The sequence below is a fragment of the Artibeus jamaicensis genome, unplaced genomic scaffold, assembly GCF_021234435.1.
Source record: "Artibeus jamaicensis isolate MK-2021 breed Jamaican fruit bat unplaced genomic scaffold, CSHL_Jam_final contig_1998, whole genome shotgun sequence".
Taxonomy (NCBI): domain Eukaryota; kingdom Metazoa; phylum Chordata; class Mammalia; order Chiroptera; family Phyllostomidae; genus Artibeus; species Artibeus jamaicensis.
The window spans coordinates 16,879,634-16,893,767 of record NW_026521407.1 but is presented as its reverse complement, the minus strand read 5'-3'; the positions used below and the strand labels follow the sequence as shown (position 1 = coordinate 16,893,767).

At 50.4% G+C, this 14,134-nt stretch overlaps 1 protein-coding gene across 1 annotated transcript in view; it reads left to right on the top strand.

Moving 5' to 3' along the window:
• PRKCA (protein kinase C alpha) overlaps positions 1-14,134 on the top strand; it is a 348,434-nt gene that overhangs the window by 252,210 nt on the left and 82,090 nt on the right. The gene's annotated exons all lie outside the window — the stretch shown is intronic.

Here is a 14,134-nt window from a genome sequence, read left to right as displayed (position 1 = left end):
GCCCTGCGCCCGGTCCGGGGTTCACAGGTCCTTGGCGCGCCTGCTGCACCCTGCTCTGTGCTGATGTGTCGTTCAGCTCGCGGGTGTCAACCCCGCCTCCTTGCTTGTGGGGCTCCCTCCCACCCCCTCTCTTTCCTTTGACGGAGGCACTGATTCTCAGTTAAACAGCAAAGATAGTAATGCTGCCATTTGTACTTAGGAATTTTAAGCTATGGTGAAAATGGAAAGGCTAACTTTAATGTTCTTTATTGTAAATAAAAAGATATTATAGGGGGAAGAAGATCAAAAGAGTCTATTTTTTAAAAAGACGAAATTCAGGGAAAGCTCATTTTTTTAAAACATCCTCATATTGTTAATTTAAAAAATAAGCATGTCCTTGCTTGTGTGGTTCAATGGTCGAGTGCCAATCTGCAAATCAAAGGGTTGCTGGTTCGACTCCTGGTCAAGAGCACATGCCCGGGTTGCAGGCCAGGTCCCTAATAAGGGACGTGTGAGAAGCAAGCACACATTGATGTTTCTCTCCCTCTCTTTCTCCCTCCCTTCCCCTCTCTGAAAAATAAATAACATCTTTAAAAAAAAATAAGCAAACTTTCTACCCACAGCGCCGGGCCTGGCCTGGGGCCGTCCTGTAATAAAAGCAGCAACCGCGTGGTGCTGCCCACGCTTTCCAGTCTCTCTCCCCTGCAGGCCTCAGGGGACTCTGCACATCTGCACAGGTGTCAGCCTGCATGGAGGGGCGCAGAAGCCCTGGGCGGGGTGGCACGTGCTACACAAGCAGAAGAGAAAGGTCAGGGCCATCTCCCAAGGACAGCAGAGTGTCCTCCCAAGGCCTGTCTGCTAGTGGCCCCACCATCGCTGGGCATGGGGCTGGGTTCACAGTGCCGGACCGTCTCAGGGGACAGCACCCTTCACCGAGTCAGACACGGACTCCTCCCGAAAGCCACCAGTGGGGCTTACGATACTAATCTAGGTCAAGTCTCTTGAGAATTAGTCCAGAAATGTTTGTGTAGATATAGCTGTGCTCTAGGAAGATGAATCCAGCAATAGTTTAACAAAGCAGCAGCAGCAGCTAACGCTGACTGAGCCCTTCCCACAAAGGGGCACTTTACACAGTGACTTATTTAAACCTATGTAGAGTTTCCACCGTCATTCTTGCTGTGTAGATGAGGAAACTGAGGGACAAAGAAAGTAAATGACTTGTCCAGAATCACACAGAGAAAAACCAAACTCAGGGAAGAGAGCCAATCACTTCTCTAAAACTTTTAATGTAGAATTACATGTAGATTTTCAGAATTAGAAATTGGTTTTAATGGGAACACAAATGTAAATAGTCAGCCACAAAGAGTAGAGCTCATGGTCCAAATGCAAAAACAAAAATGGGTTGTAGAAGTACATTTCCTGTATACCCTTCACCCAGCACCCCCAGTACTGACTGTCTTATGAAACTGCAGTTTTGAGTATCACTGTGGTCATCACATTTTTAAATAGTATGTGATAAATTTGTGGAAAAGAGGTACCTGTGTTACTCACTAGAAATTGTGTTAAAGGGCCAGAAAGACATCAGACTTATCCCGGTATGGAAGGGCTGCCAGGAACACAAAGCCAAGGTCCTTTCCAGCTGCACCTGCCGCCACCCCCTCCCAACCCAGGGCTCAGGCACAAGTTCATGTCAACGCACGGCCTAGACGACAGCAGCTGCCATTTACTGAGGACTCACAATACATAGACTGTTCGTAGAGCTGGACCTTTTCATCGTGTGGAGCACTTTATATCTATTGTTTCACTGACCCCCTCAAACAATACAACAAAGTACTATTATTATCTTCCTTTTCGAGATGAGCCAATGAGCAAAGGGAAGGGAAATTGCTACATATAATAAGGTAGTAATTGGTGGGGCGAGGACTGGATCCCAGACCTGACTCCCATAGAGTCCCCTTCACCAAAGACCAAATCCATAAATATCTGCTGCACCCCTACTCAGCACTCCACATATTCGTTGAGGTTACAGAAGGTCCACATGTGGGGCATAGAACCAGGGGAGAAAGAGAAACCCATGAGCGAATGAAAGGACAGCCCAAGTCCAAGTATAATTAAATGCTTGGTTACGTGGGGGCTAACCAGGGCACCACTGGGAGGTGCTCAGAGTCATGGCCGTGAGCAGGAAGGAAGGATGCTACAGAGGAGACCGAAGGGCTGTGGGTACTGGACAGGCGGAGGGAAGGGTGCTCCCCAGAGGGCTTCGTGGGACGTGGGCGTCAGCCTGGAGTTCGTGAGAACCCGGGTATAAACAACAAACCGTGATAAGGAGAGCTGATGGTTCAAATGTGAGTGATTTCTTGGAAAATGCACTTGAACTCTGAGCAGCTGTGCTAATTGTGGATCAGCACATTTTACCTGCACAGAATCACTCAAATCAAAAATAACTTCCAAAGTAAAATAAACTCCCAGTGGACTCCTTCTCTGGGACAGAAATCACCCTCTTGAGAGCAGAGATGAGTTTCCCGTCTAGATTGGGGTGGTATTTATAGGCAAGGCCTCACTTTCCTGCCATGTTTTTCTTTTTTGCCCTTGGTCAGTGGTGCCGATGTTATCTGAACATTGTCATTTTTTTAATATGTGATTTTAATAGGTCTTCTATGCTCTTTTGTGCTTTTTTATTTGGTTTGGGGGAGTGGTAAAATCCCTTATGGGAACCAATTTTCAATTTAATGTTGTAAGCAAATGGAAAAAATATCATATGCTTTACAACTGTTTTAGGAACACATCTCTCCCACAAATAGATTATTCTGTTGAAGAGTCTAATTTTCTCTCCTACTTTGGGTTGTTAATTTGGCACAGAGATTGAAGTTCTAAGAGGTCACATGGGAAGAGGACTTCCTGCAGGTCCTGAGCTTCTTTTGCACCATAAGGGTCACATCTTCTGTCTACCTTCAAGGACTGTGTGCAGTTTGGTGCCCGTGTCCCAACACCCCAGGCCTCGAGACTTACCATCGTCTTGCAGAGACTAAAATAATAACATTCCTTCTGTACTTTTCTGCCCTATAATGATAGTAGCATGTTTGCTGTGGCGTCAAGGCAGTGAGACTCAACTTCATAGTAACCATGTATCCTTTCGGTCTTTCATTTGTTACACATTCACTGAGCATGCTTCCGGCTCTCTACCAGGCCCCGGGATGCTGAGATCATTAAGACAGGGCTCTCATCACAGAATGTGCGGTCTTTGGGGGTAATTAAGACATGAGAAAGCAGCAGGGCAGTGCTCCAGGTGTGGTAGGAGTTTGGGAGAGCGGGGCCTCACCTGAGGAAGATGCTGGCAGGTTCACAGAGGAAGTGACAGCGGAACAGAAGGACAGGTAGGGAGTGGCATTTCAGGGAAAGATGCTGAGCCGTGGAAGGGCAGCAGATATTCAGGAAGCTCGACACAGAGCAGGAATTGGGCGATTCTGAGTGTGTGGTGGGGAGAGATGGAGGGAAATGTCTTTCTATATTTGGGATTAGGGCTACAACCATCCCACTTTACAGAACGCACAGTTCTTAGGAGTCAGGCGGTGCAGGCTCCAAGTTAAATACTTCTCTATCAAATGGGAAGACTTTTTTAAAGTACATACCTTTTTTTTAATCCTCACCCAAGGATATGGTTATTGATTTGGGGAGCAGGGAAGAGACAGACAGACAGACATCTCTGTCAGAGAGAAACATCGATTGGTTGCCTCCCACATTGCGCCCCGACCACAGATCAAACCCACAACCTAGGTATGTGCCCTGACCAGGAATCAAACCTTGAAACGTTTGATGCACCAGATGATGCCCCAGCCAACTGAGCCGCGTGGCCAGGGCTAAATGCTGCCGTCACTATCATTTTGTAACTGAGGAGACAGGTGGCTGAGCCCCAGCAGCCTGCCCAAGGTCATGTACCTGCCAGGTGAAGGACACTACACCCCGACACCCAGACTCGCCCCTCCCACTCCCTTCCGTAGCCGACTCCTGCTCTGGCCCAGGGAAGGCGACTGGCCAGCTCACACCCCTCTCCCCGTAGCAGAGACAGGGCCCACACCGCTGCTAAAATGTTTGCAATTTCACGTCTCTATCCTGCAATTCGTAGTCAGCGCTACTCCAGGATGGCCCTTCAACACCTATAATTACTGCAGTGTTGCTGGCACCATTGTGGCTGGGGGTCTGTCATTATTTCCCCCTGGCGCCTCCGGGTCCCAAGGCTGAGATAATGGCTGGAAATGAAAGTGGCAGCAGGAAACCTGGCCGAACTCTTCCCTGCCTTGAAGTGAAGAGTTAAAATGGGCGGGCAAGGATGGAAACATACCCCTTCGGGATGTGTTCTTACTGTGTGTGAGTGGGCCAGATGTGTGATTTGACGACGTCCTTTCTCAGCCTCCACCGTGGCTTTTTCTTATTGGACCTGGTTCTCCCCCATCACAGACTGGTCCCTGCTCGCGCATGCCCACAGTCTGGGAAGAGCCCACCTCCAGCAGTTGTCCCTGTGCTTAACATCCAGGCCCATCCTTTGCAAAAGAAAACAGGAACTACCTCTGAGCCACAGGCAGCAAAGACAAGGCCTGACAGCTTGTTTTGTGCAGCCGGCACCTTGTTTCTACCCGGCAGCAGCACCGAGCTCCTTGCCCCTAGTTAAGGAGTAGTTACATGTACACAGTCCTAACATTTGGCCCTTTGAAGGCAACTGCAAGGCTGTGTGGCCCCGGTGAAAATGAGTTTGACACCCCTGCTCTCAGCCAAACCGAATGGCAGCTTGCTGGTACCAGAAGAGGGCTTACATGTTGCCCGTTCAAATGCAGTTGCTTCTCAGTGATGCTGGAATGTTTCCAATGGACTTATCCCCTCCATCTTCTTCCTTGGTCGGACGTTCCTAAATACCAGGTGTCACATGTCTGTGTGACATGTCTGTGTCATGTTCAGCAGCCAGTACCTTGCCTGCCTCCCCAGTCCTCATCCTTTATGCCCTCCCCCCAACCATGTCCCTTAATCCCTTGGCACTCTGTGTTCCAGTATTAAAGAAAAGCTAAGTGGGTTTCCTGGTGGTCAGGCGACTTCCTACCACCTCACCTTTGCGCTTGCCATTCCTGCTGTTCCCTTGGGGCAACATCTTTGTAACATTCTGTTCCAGTTACCTTTATGAAGCCTCTCCTAACATTTCCTGCCTTGCCTAAAATTGCCCACTTTCTCCCCAAGCTCTCTAGAGCACTTATAATGCGATTTCACTGGCATGTTAATGTGTGTGTTGATTTTCCTCTGTCAGACGGCTAGCCCTTTGAGGTCAGAGAGGGTGCCTTATCTCCTGGTCCCCACTGAGTGTCTAGAGTCTGCGCCTAATTTATGTCTGTCGAACAGATGATCACGAGGATGATGATAGAAGTATCCAGTAGGCTCAACGTAAACAGATCACTCTGAGCTTTACACTGTGCTTCCCAATCCAAGTAACTCCTCCCGTTCTAACCCTACATCTGCGTCAAGTTTAAACGAACCTGTTTTAGCCTGATTCACGAATCCACAGGATTTCAGGGGTCCTTTAGAGAAATGTAGCCAAGAAAGAGGTTGCATCCTGTCAAAGAGACGTTTCATTATTTGCATCCTGACTGCGGTGCCTCGTCCTGACCTATCTTTGGCAGAGCTAAATGTCAACTATGTACTAACTAGCCGTGCGCCCTCCTACAGATTGTTATTCCTGTGTGGTTCTCTGTGTGGTGATTCCAAATAGATTTCCACCCTGGGTGCTTAGTCACTGGGCATCCGTGGGAGGCAGCAGAGCCAGGGTGAGGGGCAGAGTCACCAGTGCCATTTCCTTAATGTGGTGTCTGCCCCTTTCTCTTCGATTGCCCAGGTATTCAGATTAAAAGTGACATGGCTTCTCTTCCACCTGCTTAAGTTGATTTCAAGCCCCTGATTCTTTACAGGGGCCTTAGGCTTCTGTCCACTGTGACTTCAGTGGCTCTTGCAATAAAGAAGTATTCTTAAGATGGGCTTTGAATGCCTGCATCCCTGGCAAGAGGAGGAACACATAGTTTCTGGGTCCTCTTTCAAGATCACCCCATTAGCATATAGGGACGCTCACATTAACTGAGCAGGTCATTCTCAAGTAGGATTTTAATTGCTTCTAATTATAGGATTATCATTTAAGCACAAGATTAATTGCCATGAAATTATTGCAAAGAACTTGATCTTCTTCTGGAAAGTAAATGCATTAGCCAAGTGAGGAATCTCTTCGAAGCTTGCAAATGTTTTCTTTTTTTAATCCCTCCTGTGGAAACTTTCTTTTAACTCTTTGATAGGTGAGGAGATGTTGCAGGGATCAGGTTGGAAGTGGAAACAAAGAGCAGGTCAGCGCCCCCTTTTGGTTCCCCACCGAAAGGTTGAAGAACTCGAACCTTTCAGTGTGTGCAAATCATTTGGTTCACCAAGAGACAGTGTTCGCCAAATAAATGCAAGCATGCTTCCTCTCTGATTCATTTCTTCTTCAAGGGTGGGTGAGAGTGGGCCCCCAAAAGCTAGCAGACACAGGGGCTAGCTCCAACACTGAGCTGTTCTGATGTCCCCCAAACATTCGTTTTCCAAATGTTTTGTAAAACTATCTCCAGTTCACGTGTGCGCACGCAATGTGGTCGTGGGCATGGAAATGGTGCAGAGAGACATCAGACTGTGTTCACCTCAGCCTTAGGCATTTCCACTTGAAAAGAGTACAGAAGATAAGTCAGCTCCCGAGCGGTCCTAAAATATCCTGTTTGAATGGAGGGGGGTGTGGCCACCTGTGCAGCGCTCCGCACCAGAGCTTTGCCCACGGGGGACGTTCTCTACTGAGAAGAACAGTGGTTGTACTTTACCACCCATTTGGTAATTAATGCAAGGTTTATGGTTAATTAAAGACAGTCAGGGTTCCTTTTAAAACCGAGGCAGGCATTTTCCCCCTAGAATAATGAAGCAAGAGCAGATGCAAGGCGAACTTCCCGTCCAAGTTTCAAGGGGGGAGGGGGGGCAGGATCTGGGGAAGGTACCGGAGGGGAAGTGCCACTTGGCAGCTCAGACCCGTGGGAGGCAGGGGATGCAATCAAGAGAAATGCCTGCTTCGCTGAACTCCCAGTGGGGAGGCGGGGAGAGGAGGGCCCTTGTTCTGGAAAATACCGCGCTGACATCTCTTTCCCTTTGTTAAGTCACTCTGCCTGTACCCAGCCTGGGTGGGACTTGGAGGTGCAGGGCACGGGGGAGGGCTTGTCGCTTTGGCTACACCGCCGCTCTCACTGGTGGCTACCGCAGGGGTCCCGTGGGCAAACATCTGCCCAGAAGGCCAGAGAGGAAGGTGTGTGCACCACATGTTATCAACAGCGCCAGCGAGCCTCATTACTTCTAATTCCCAACAATCCCGAGCTGAGGTCAGTCTGTGCTCCCACCACCCACTGCACACCCCTTCCCTGCCCCAGGAGAGGAGGGACTCTCTGTTGTCTCAGAACTCCGGGCTTCTGAAGGCTGCCCGTATATTTTAGAAGACAAATCCTCAGCACACTGAAATGACTAGCACTCCGTGAAGACCGGACACACACAGGGGGATTATGTGTATCAGATAGTTATGCGATCTGGGTTTAGAGGAAACTGGCGTGGGCCCTGGAGTCCCGCAGACTGGGTTTGACCCCCAGCTCTGCAGCTGACGAATGCTCACTAAGCATGAGGGGTTGTTACCTAGTGACTGGAGTAACAGTCAGGCTCCGTGTCCCTGTCACATGTCCGTGTCCGATGCTGTAGAGCTCAGTGAATAGAAGCGCGTCACTTTATTGACACATTAACTCTTTCTGTCCTGACTTGTTTCCCACGGGGAGCCACAGTGGGGCCTAAGCCACGCCCAGCAAAGCCTGGCGCCGGTTTCGTTTGTTTTGCCTTTACCACCCCGCAGGCAGGTGCTGCGCGGGACCAGCCTGCAGCCGGCACTCTCGGAACCTAACGGGCCTGGTGGGAGGGGGACGGTTGCATGTGACGCTCAGAATATTCCCCTCGAAGCTTCTAACTTGCCACCCACCTTGGCCTCACCACTTAACCTCTCTCTGTTTCTGTTTCCTCATCTGCAAATCAAGGCACTTGAACTCCCAGGTTCCCTCTGGCTCTAGCATTTTTGCTGCTGCGAGAGCCATTTCAGAGAGAAAGCTAATCAGTGCCAGTCAGCAGGGGCCCCTCGGGCGGACAGTAGACTCGGAGACTCCGAGACTCCGCGAGCTCCGCAAGCGGGTGAGGCCGAGTGATTTTCAAACTGGTGCGAAGAGCACATGCCTTCACGTGACATCTTACTGGGGGTGATATTCCCATTCGAGGGGAGAGGACGCAGCACCCGCCTTCCTCCTCCTCTTCTGTGACCCATGAGAAGAGTCTGTAGACCAGAATTTGAAAACCACTACTGGCCCAACCCCTGCATTTTACCTATGTCAAAACCAAGGTTTAGGGAACTAATGTGACTACGAGGTAGGTGTTTTGGATTGTAAAGGACAAAACCAAACTCCAGTACACTCTCAGGAGAGTTATCAAAAGACATCTGGGACCCTGGCCGGTGGCTCAGTTGGTTAGAACATCAAGCTGTACCCCAAAAGGTCAAAGGTTCGATTCCTGGTCAGGGCCCGTACAGGAGGCAACCAGTTGATGTTTCTCTTTCACATCGATGCTGCTCTCACATCCAAATCTGTCTGTCTGTCTCTCTCTCTCTCTCACTGAAATCAATGAACATATCCTTGGGCGAGAATTAAAGAAATCTGGGATATCTTATGGAACTCAAGGATGGATGCTGTGGAGCTGCAGAAAAAGCTGGGAGCAAGGACTAGCTCTTGTCCCTCCTCTCCTCCTCTCTCCACACAGCTGTCATTCATCTCACAGCAAGTCGGGGCCTCCCTGCACTGCAGACACCTGGCTGTGGCCGGTTCTGCAGCTTTGTCCCACGGCACCTCCCCTGCCGTGTCAGGAGCAAATCCAGAGTCCCAGGGAAGGGGTCACTGGCTCCCTTTGGGTCATGTGCCACCTCTGGACTGATCGACGGTGGCCAAAGGGCGAGGTCTTCTAAAACGGCAGGTGAAGGTGAGGGGAGCACACCCAGAGGAACAAGGGGGATGGTGCCGAACAGACAAACCAGTAGGTCCTGCTGACACCGTGAGCCCTTTGCCGGGGTTGTGCAGGAAGGGGCTCTGGGAGTAGGGACTGGAGCCAGGCACCTGCCTTTTGCTTTGGCGCTTTTTTTCCTTCAACCGCATTTCACGTCCATGGAACGACCGAAGGGCAGTGCTGGAGTCTGAGCTTCCGTACAAAGGTCGGGTACGACTCATAAGTCCCTTTTGAACAAACAAAGGAGCACCGTCCTGGCCTGGCTGGTTTCCAAAATCAGCCAAGGATAAAGAAACAGCTTTGATTCAGCGACATGTGCCCAATTCAGCCCCCTGGACCATTAATTGCCTCCTCTTGTCTGGAAGCTACAAAAACGGTGCACTGGGTTCCAAGTGCAAATGGTGCTGATGCGGAGGAGGGCAGTGACGGCTGAGCCCACAGGAAGCAGGGCTCTTTGAATGGGGCCTCAGTCAGAATGAAGAGCAAGTGACCAGGAAAGGTGGCGTGGCTGTGTGATTAGGGGCTGCATTTTGAGCTTTTTGGCCCGAAAGGACCCTCCCCCTGGGCAGCTTTGTCTGCAGGCCATTTGCTCGCTGGGTCCTGGCAGCCCTGGGCCTCTCGCCCCTGGAAATGGGCTTTCATGAGAAATTCCAGCTGCGAGAATAAACTAGTTGGCAACGTGCTAACAATGCCCTGGATTCTTAGCCTTTCTCCAAAAACAAAAAAGGAAAGAAAGAAAAGCCAGCCTGCCTGGCTCTCATTCAGCAAGGTGCATTTTGTCTGCGAACCAGCCATTAGTCCACCCACAGTTAGGGAAAAGGAGGTGTCTCTTGCTTGGTTTGTAGACTGGGGATTATGGAGAGACGGCGGGTCCCCTCTCCGTCCTGCGCCCCCCCCCAAGATCTCAAAGGCTGCCTCTTAAGTACTCAGATGACTAGAATCTTCTTCCTGGGGATAGTCTTGGACTTGTGGCTTCTACAACACTGGCTGTCCCCCTGTTTAATCTTCTTCCTGCTCGATGCCTTGGCAGATTCAGTGACCGCCTCCGCGCCGTGGCCTGGTGCTGTACAAGCACCTCGGTTGTCTCACTGGGTTACAAGTTTTACATCCAAGATACTCGGTCCCCAGCCCCGTCTTCCCAGAATTCATTTAGTCCCGACTGGGTCTGACGCCCGCAACTGCCCAGTGTGGACAGATGGGCCCAGTCAGACGAAGAACCCGAAGTTAATGAGAATGTCCAGATGTGTTTTATATTTTTGACTGTGGTTGAGGTGATAAGAGGCTTTGCCAGGTAAAAATCTCTTAGCCTTGGCAGAATAAGTGTAATTGATGTGTATCTTCAGCTCCGTAGTCTCAGATTAAAGGCTACAGTGGTCCACACAGAAAGGCTGCAAGTGGCTCATTGTTACAGCTTCCTCTCTCTCCAAGGACTGGAGTGTCCCAAAGACAGACACTCAGAGTCTCTTGTTCACACGAACCCCCAGTAGCCCCGATAGGTATGCCCCTCAGAGAATCGGGTCTGAGCCCCTCTTTGGTGACCAGAAGGAATGGGAGAGTCGTTGGTCCTGCAGGTGCCGGGAACAGCCCTGAGTGGAACAGTTGACCCCTTTCCCGCCGACTGAGGGAGCACGTGGGCTGTCGCTGGCTCGCCAGGCATCTTGGGTGATGCTCAGCCAGGACATCCCTGGCAGGAAGCCCAGCAAAGGTGGCCAGGAGGTGGGGCTCCCTCGAGTGAGCTCAGAAGAACAAGTTCGCAGGCTGACCAGCCTCAAAGGTTTCTACACTTAATCCCTTGCATAAAGTCAATAGAAGCACATTGGTTTCCTTGGGCTTTGTCTCTTAAGGATTCAGTGACTTTAGGGGAAAAGAAATAAAGAACCAATAAACATTTTGTCTTTGTCTGCCACGCTGATGCGAATGGTTATGATTCTATTAGCAACAGCCCCGGAGCCAGGTCTGATTAAGTTTAATTTAATCTCCCTGGTTATTTTCAGTTCGGCTCAGTCTATTTTAAGCTCAGATGAAGAGGAAACAACCAGGCTGAGGGGGCAGGTGAGGGAGGTGCAGGAGACATTTCCCCTCCCCAGTTACTCCAGCTCAGCCCCTCCTGATATGAGTGAAGCCAGTGACCACCAGAGACAAGTCGTCCAGGCCAAGTTCCAGTTCTCACTGTGGATTCATTTCGGTGTCATCTTGTTCCTCTAAGAAAGGAAGGGACAGTTCTATCAGCTGTGGTGGGGAAGGGACCATAATAATTACGCCGCCAGAAATACAAATGGATCGTTTCCTCTAGTGCCAGGAGAAAACTGAATACACCTTCCTCTGCCCCTGCCTGTCCCCTTTTAGCAGACTCCGTTTGTCCTCAGGTGGTTGTGGCTCTTTCTCCCTGGGGTGCCTTGTTGCTCTGAGATCTCAGGTTGCCTGGGTTGCCCAGTTTGAGGGGGTCATCTGGGTCAAATGCATTAGGCAGAAGCTCCCTCCGAGAGACCCAGAACCGAAAGGCTTGTGGCCTGGAACTAGAGGATTAGCTCCATGTGTATGGGGATCAGGCTAAGGTAGGTCTCCAGATAGGGGCAGCCATGATTCTGGGACCAGAGGCACTTAGGTTAAACGTTCAGACACTTCCCCTTGGGCCCGTCTCACAGACATTCCTGGTGTTTGCCGAGGTGCCTCTCCTTGCCCTCTCTCATTTGAGTGTATCGTGTTAGACATGGTTGTCCTACAAGTCTGGGGAGCTCCAGTCTTCTGCAGGGGACTTGGCAGAGCTCCGAAACTGACGGAGCCTGGAGTCTGTGTGACAGCCCCAAGTGGAAGAGGAGACATGTTTATCTCACAGCGGGGCCTGAGCTCAGATCTGTGCACATAAGCCCAGCCCCACCCTAGCTGCCTGGAGTCAGGGAGGCCTCCAAAAACGGTGTGCAGAATTTTGCATCTACGTCCTGGGAGGGAGAGCAGCCACAGCTGTTATCTTCTCCAAGGCATCCCATGACCCCCCGAAGTTAGGGATTGTATCCAGGATGAGGGGCCATGCAGAGGACCTCTAGCTGCCTAGTGCCCACAGCAGGAACATACCCCTTTGCTCATAGGTAATGTGTCCCTGAAAACAGAGGCATAAACATATGCCATCAATTCTCGGCAGTCTGTGATCAAAGTAGAAGGAAGCTTAAAGATTTCCTAGTCCCACCAGCCCCATTGCTTTCTAGATAGATCACATGGTTCACTGGGGATTGCCCAGGGAAGGGAGTGTGGGGGGGCGGGGCAGGCTGGAGACCCACTGTCCTTGCCCATGGCATTCCCTGGCCTCTCGTACCCGTAACGTCGTCCTGTCTGCAGTGTCTGGAAGTTGAGTAACCTCATAGCTGGGGGGCGAAATGACTGCTGAGATGACACGTGCACCGGCCTGCAGTGCCCACAGCGTCATGGATGAGACATGAGACAGATTCACATGGACTACCGAGTCCCATGGAGGAAAAGGGATGGCACGGCTACTCCCTCAAGGGCGGAAAGCCTCGGAGAGGCCTGGCCACTCTCTCGAGGAGAGAGCATGCACCACGCCCTTGCCTAGACAGGCTTTTATTGGGTTTAATTTGTGCAGGAATACAGGTACAGCTCATTAATCATTGTCAGGCAGTAAACAGTAGATAGCATACAAAGAACTATTAGGGCTTCTTCTGAGTCAGGGTCTATTAGCTAAAAGGCTACAAAACTTTGGGGGAAAAAACTCATTTCCTGTGTGGAAGGATAAGAGAGAACCACATTTTGGCCGCCCAGAGTTGGAGACCTTCTGCAGTAAAGGGAAGCCGCCCAGGTTTTCTGGCTGGTGAAGACCCTGTTTCCCTGAGTCTATGGGAGGCTTAAAGAATCTTCCTGCCTCCTTTTAGGAGCACAGGGCTTTGTTGCTTCAGGAGCCAAGTATGGCCCGGCCACTGATGATTTTTTTCTTAATGCAGACCCACGTAGGCTGATAGTCAGAATCTCTCTAAGGTGGCAGTGAGTGGTCTGGCCATTAAATGATTGGTTCACCTTTATCATTTAATTGAGAGCATTCTTAGCAAAGCAGGTTTCACAGGAGTTTATGTATTCTTTCTTAGGCCTGATAACCTGGGGAACTGCCCCTTTCCAACACGGGGCTGCACCGCCTTCTGTCATGGTTTCAGGCTTAAGTCAGGCAGGGGAAGTAAGGCAGCTGAGAGATTAGGAGACCTCTCACAGACAGAATGAGGACTCAGGCTTTGTCAAAGCCGAGGAGCAAGGGTCCATCACCCCCTTTCTCCATAGCCTCCAAGTCCTTTCCTGGGGCTTCCACATGACCGTGCCTGTCTTAGGTCATTTCCCCCCTTAGGGAATCTTACCCGTCATCGGCTAACAGATCAAGCACTGGGGCCAGTTATGGATGAAGTAAAAGGAACAGAAGTGGCACCCCTGCCAGGGAGAAAAGCTTTGTCTCCTTAGTGGCTTATGGTCCGAAGGTCACTCACTCAGCCTTAGCCATGGGGGGTGGGGGGTTACAGCTTCTGAAACCAGGCAGGGCAGTTCCCAACACTGAGATGATGTGGAATTGAGTTAAACAGGCAGCCTTGACCTTTAAAGGACAGAACACACCAGGGGAAGCACATTGGAAAGGTATCCAGCAGGGGCACGGTGACAGGTAGACTCTTTGACATGAGAAATGACGGGGGCAGCTTAGTTTCAAACCGAGGGTGGTCAAGGGGAATTTATCTGTCTTCTAATTAACCAGGCTTTTCTAGAAACAGTGGGATTCCAAGAGCCACTTAAGGAATCAATAGATTTCTGCATTGAATGAAGAAGCTGGTAACCTCTGAACTTCAGCCTCTCTCGTGTCCCTCTGAAGAGTCGGGAAGACCTGGGAAAAGACAGAAACCCACATTTGAGATAGACCACTCACTGCCACCTTAGAGAGATTCTGACTATCAGCCTACGTGGGTCTGCATTAAGAAAAAAATCATCAGTGGCCGGGCCATACTTGGCTCCTGAAGCAACAAAGCCCTGTGCTCCTAAAAGGAGGCAGGAAGATTCT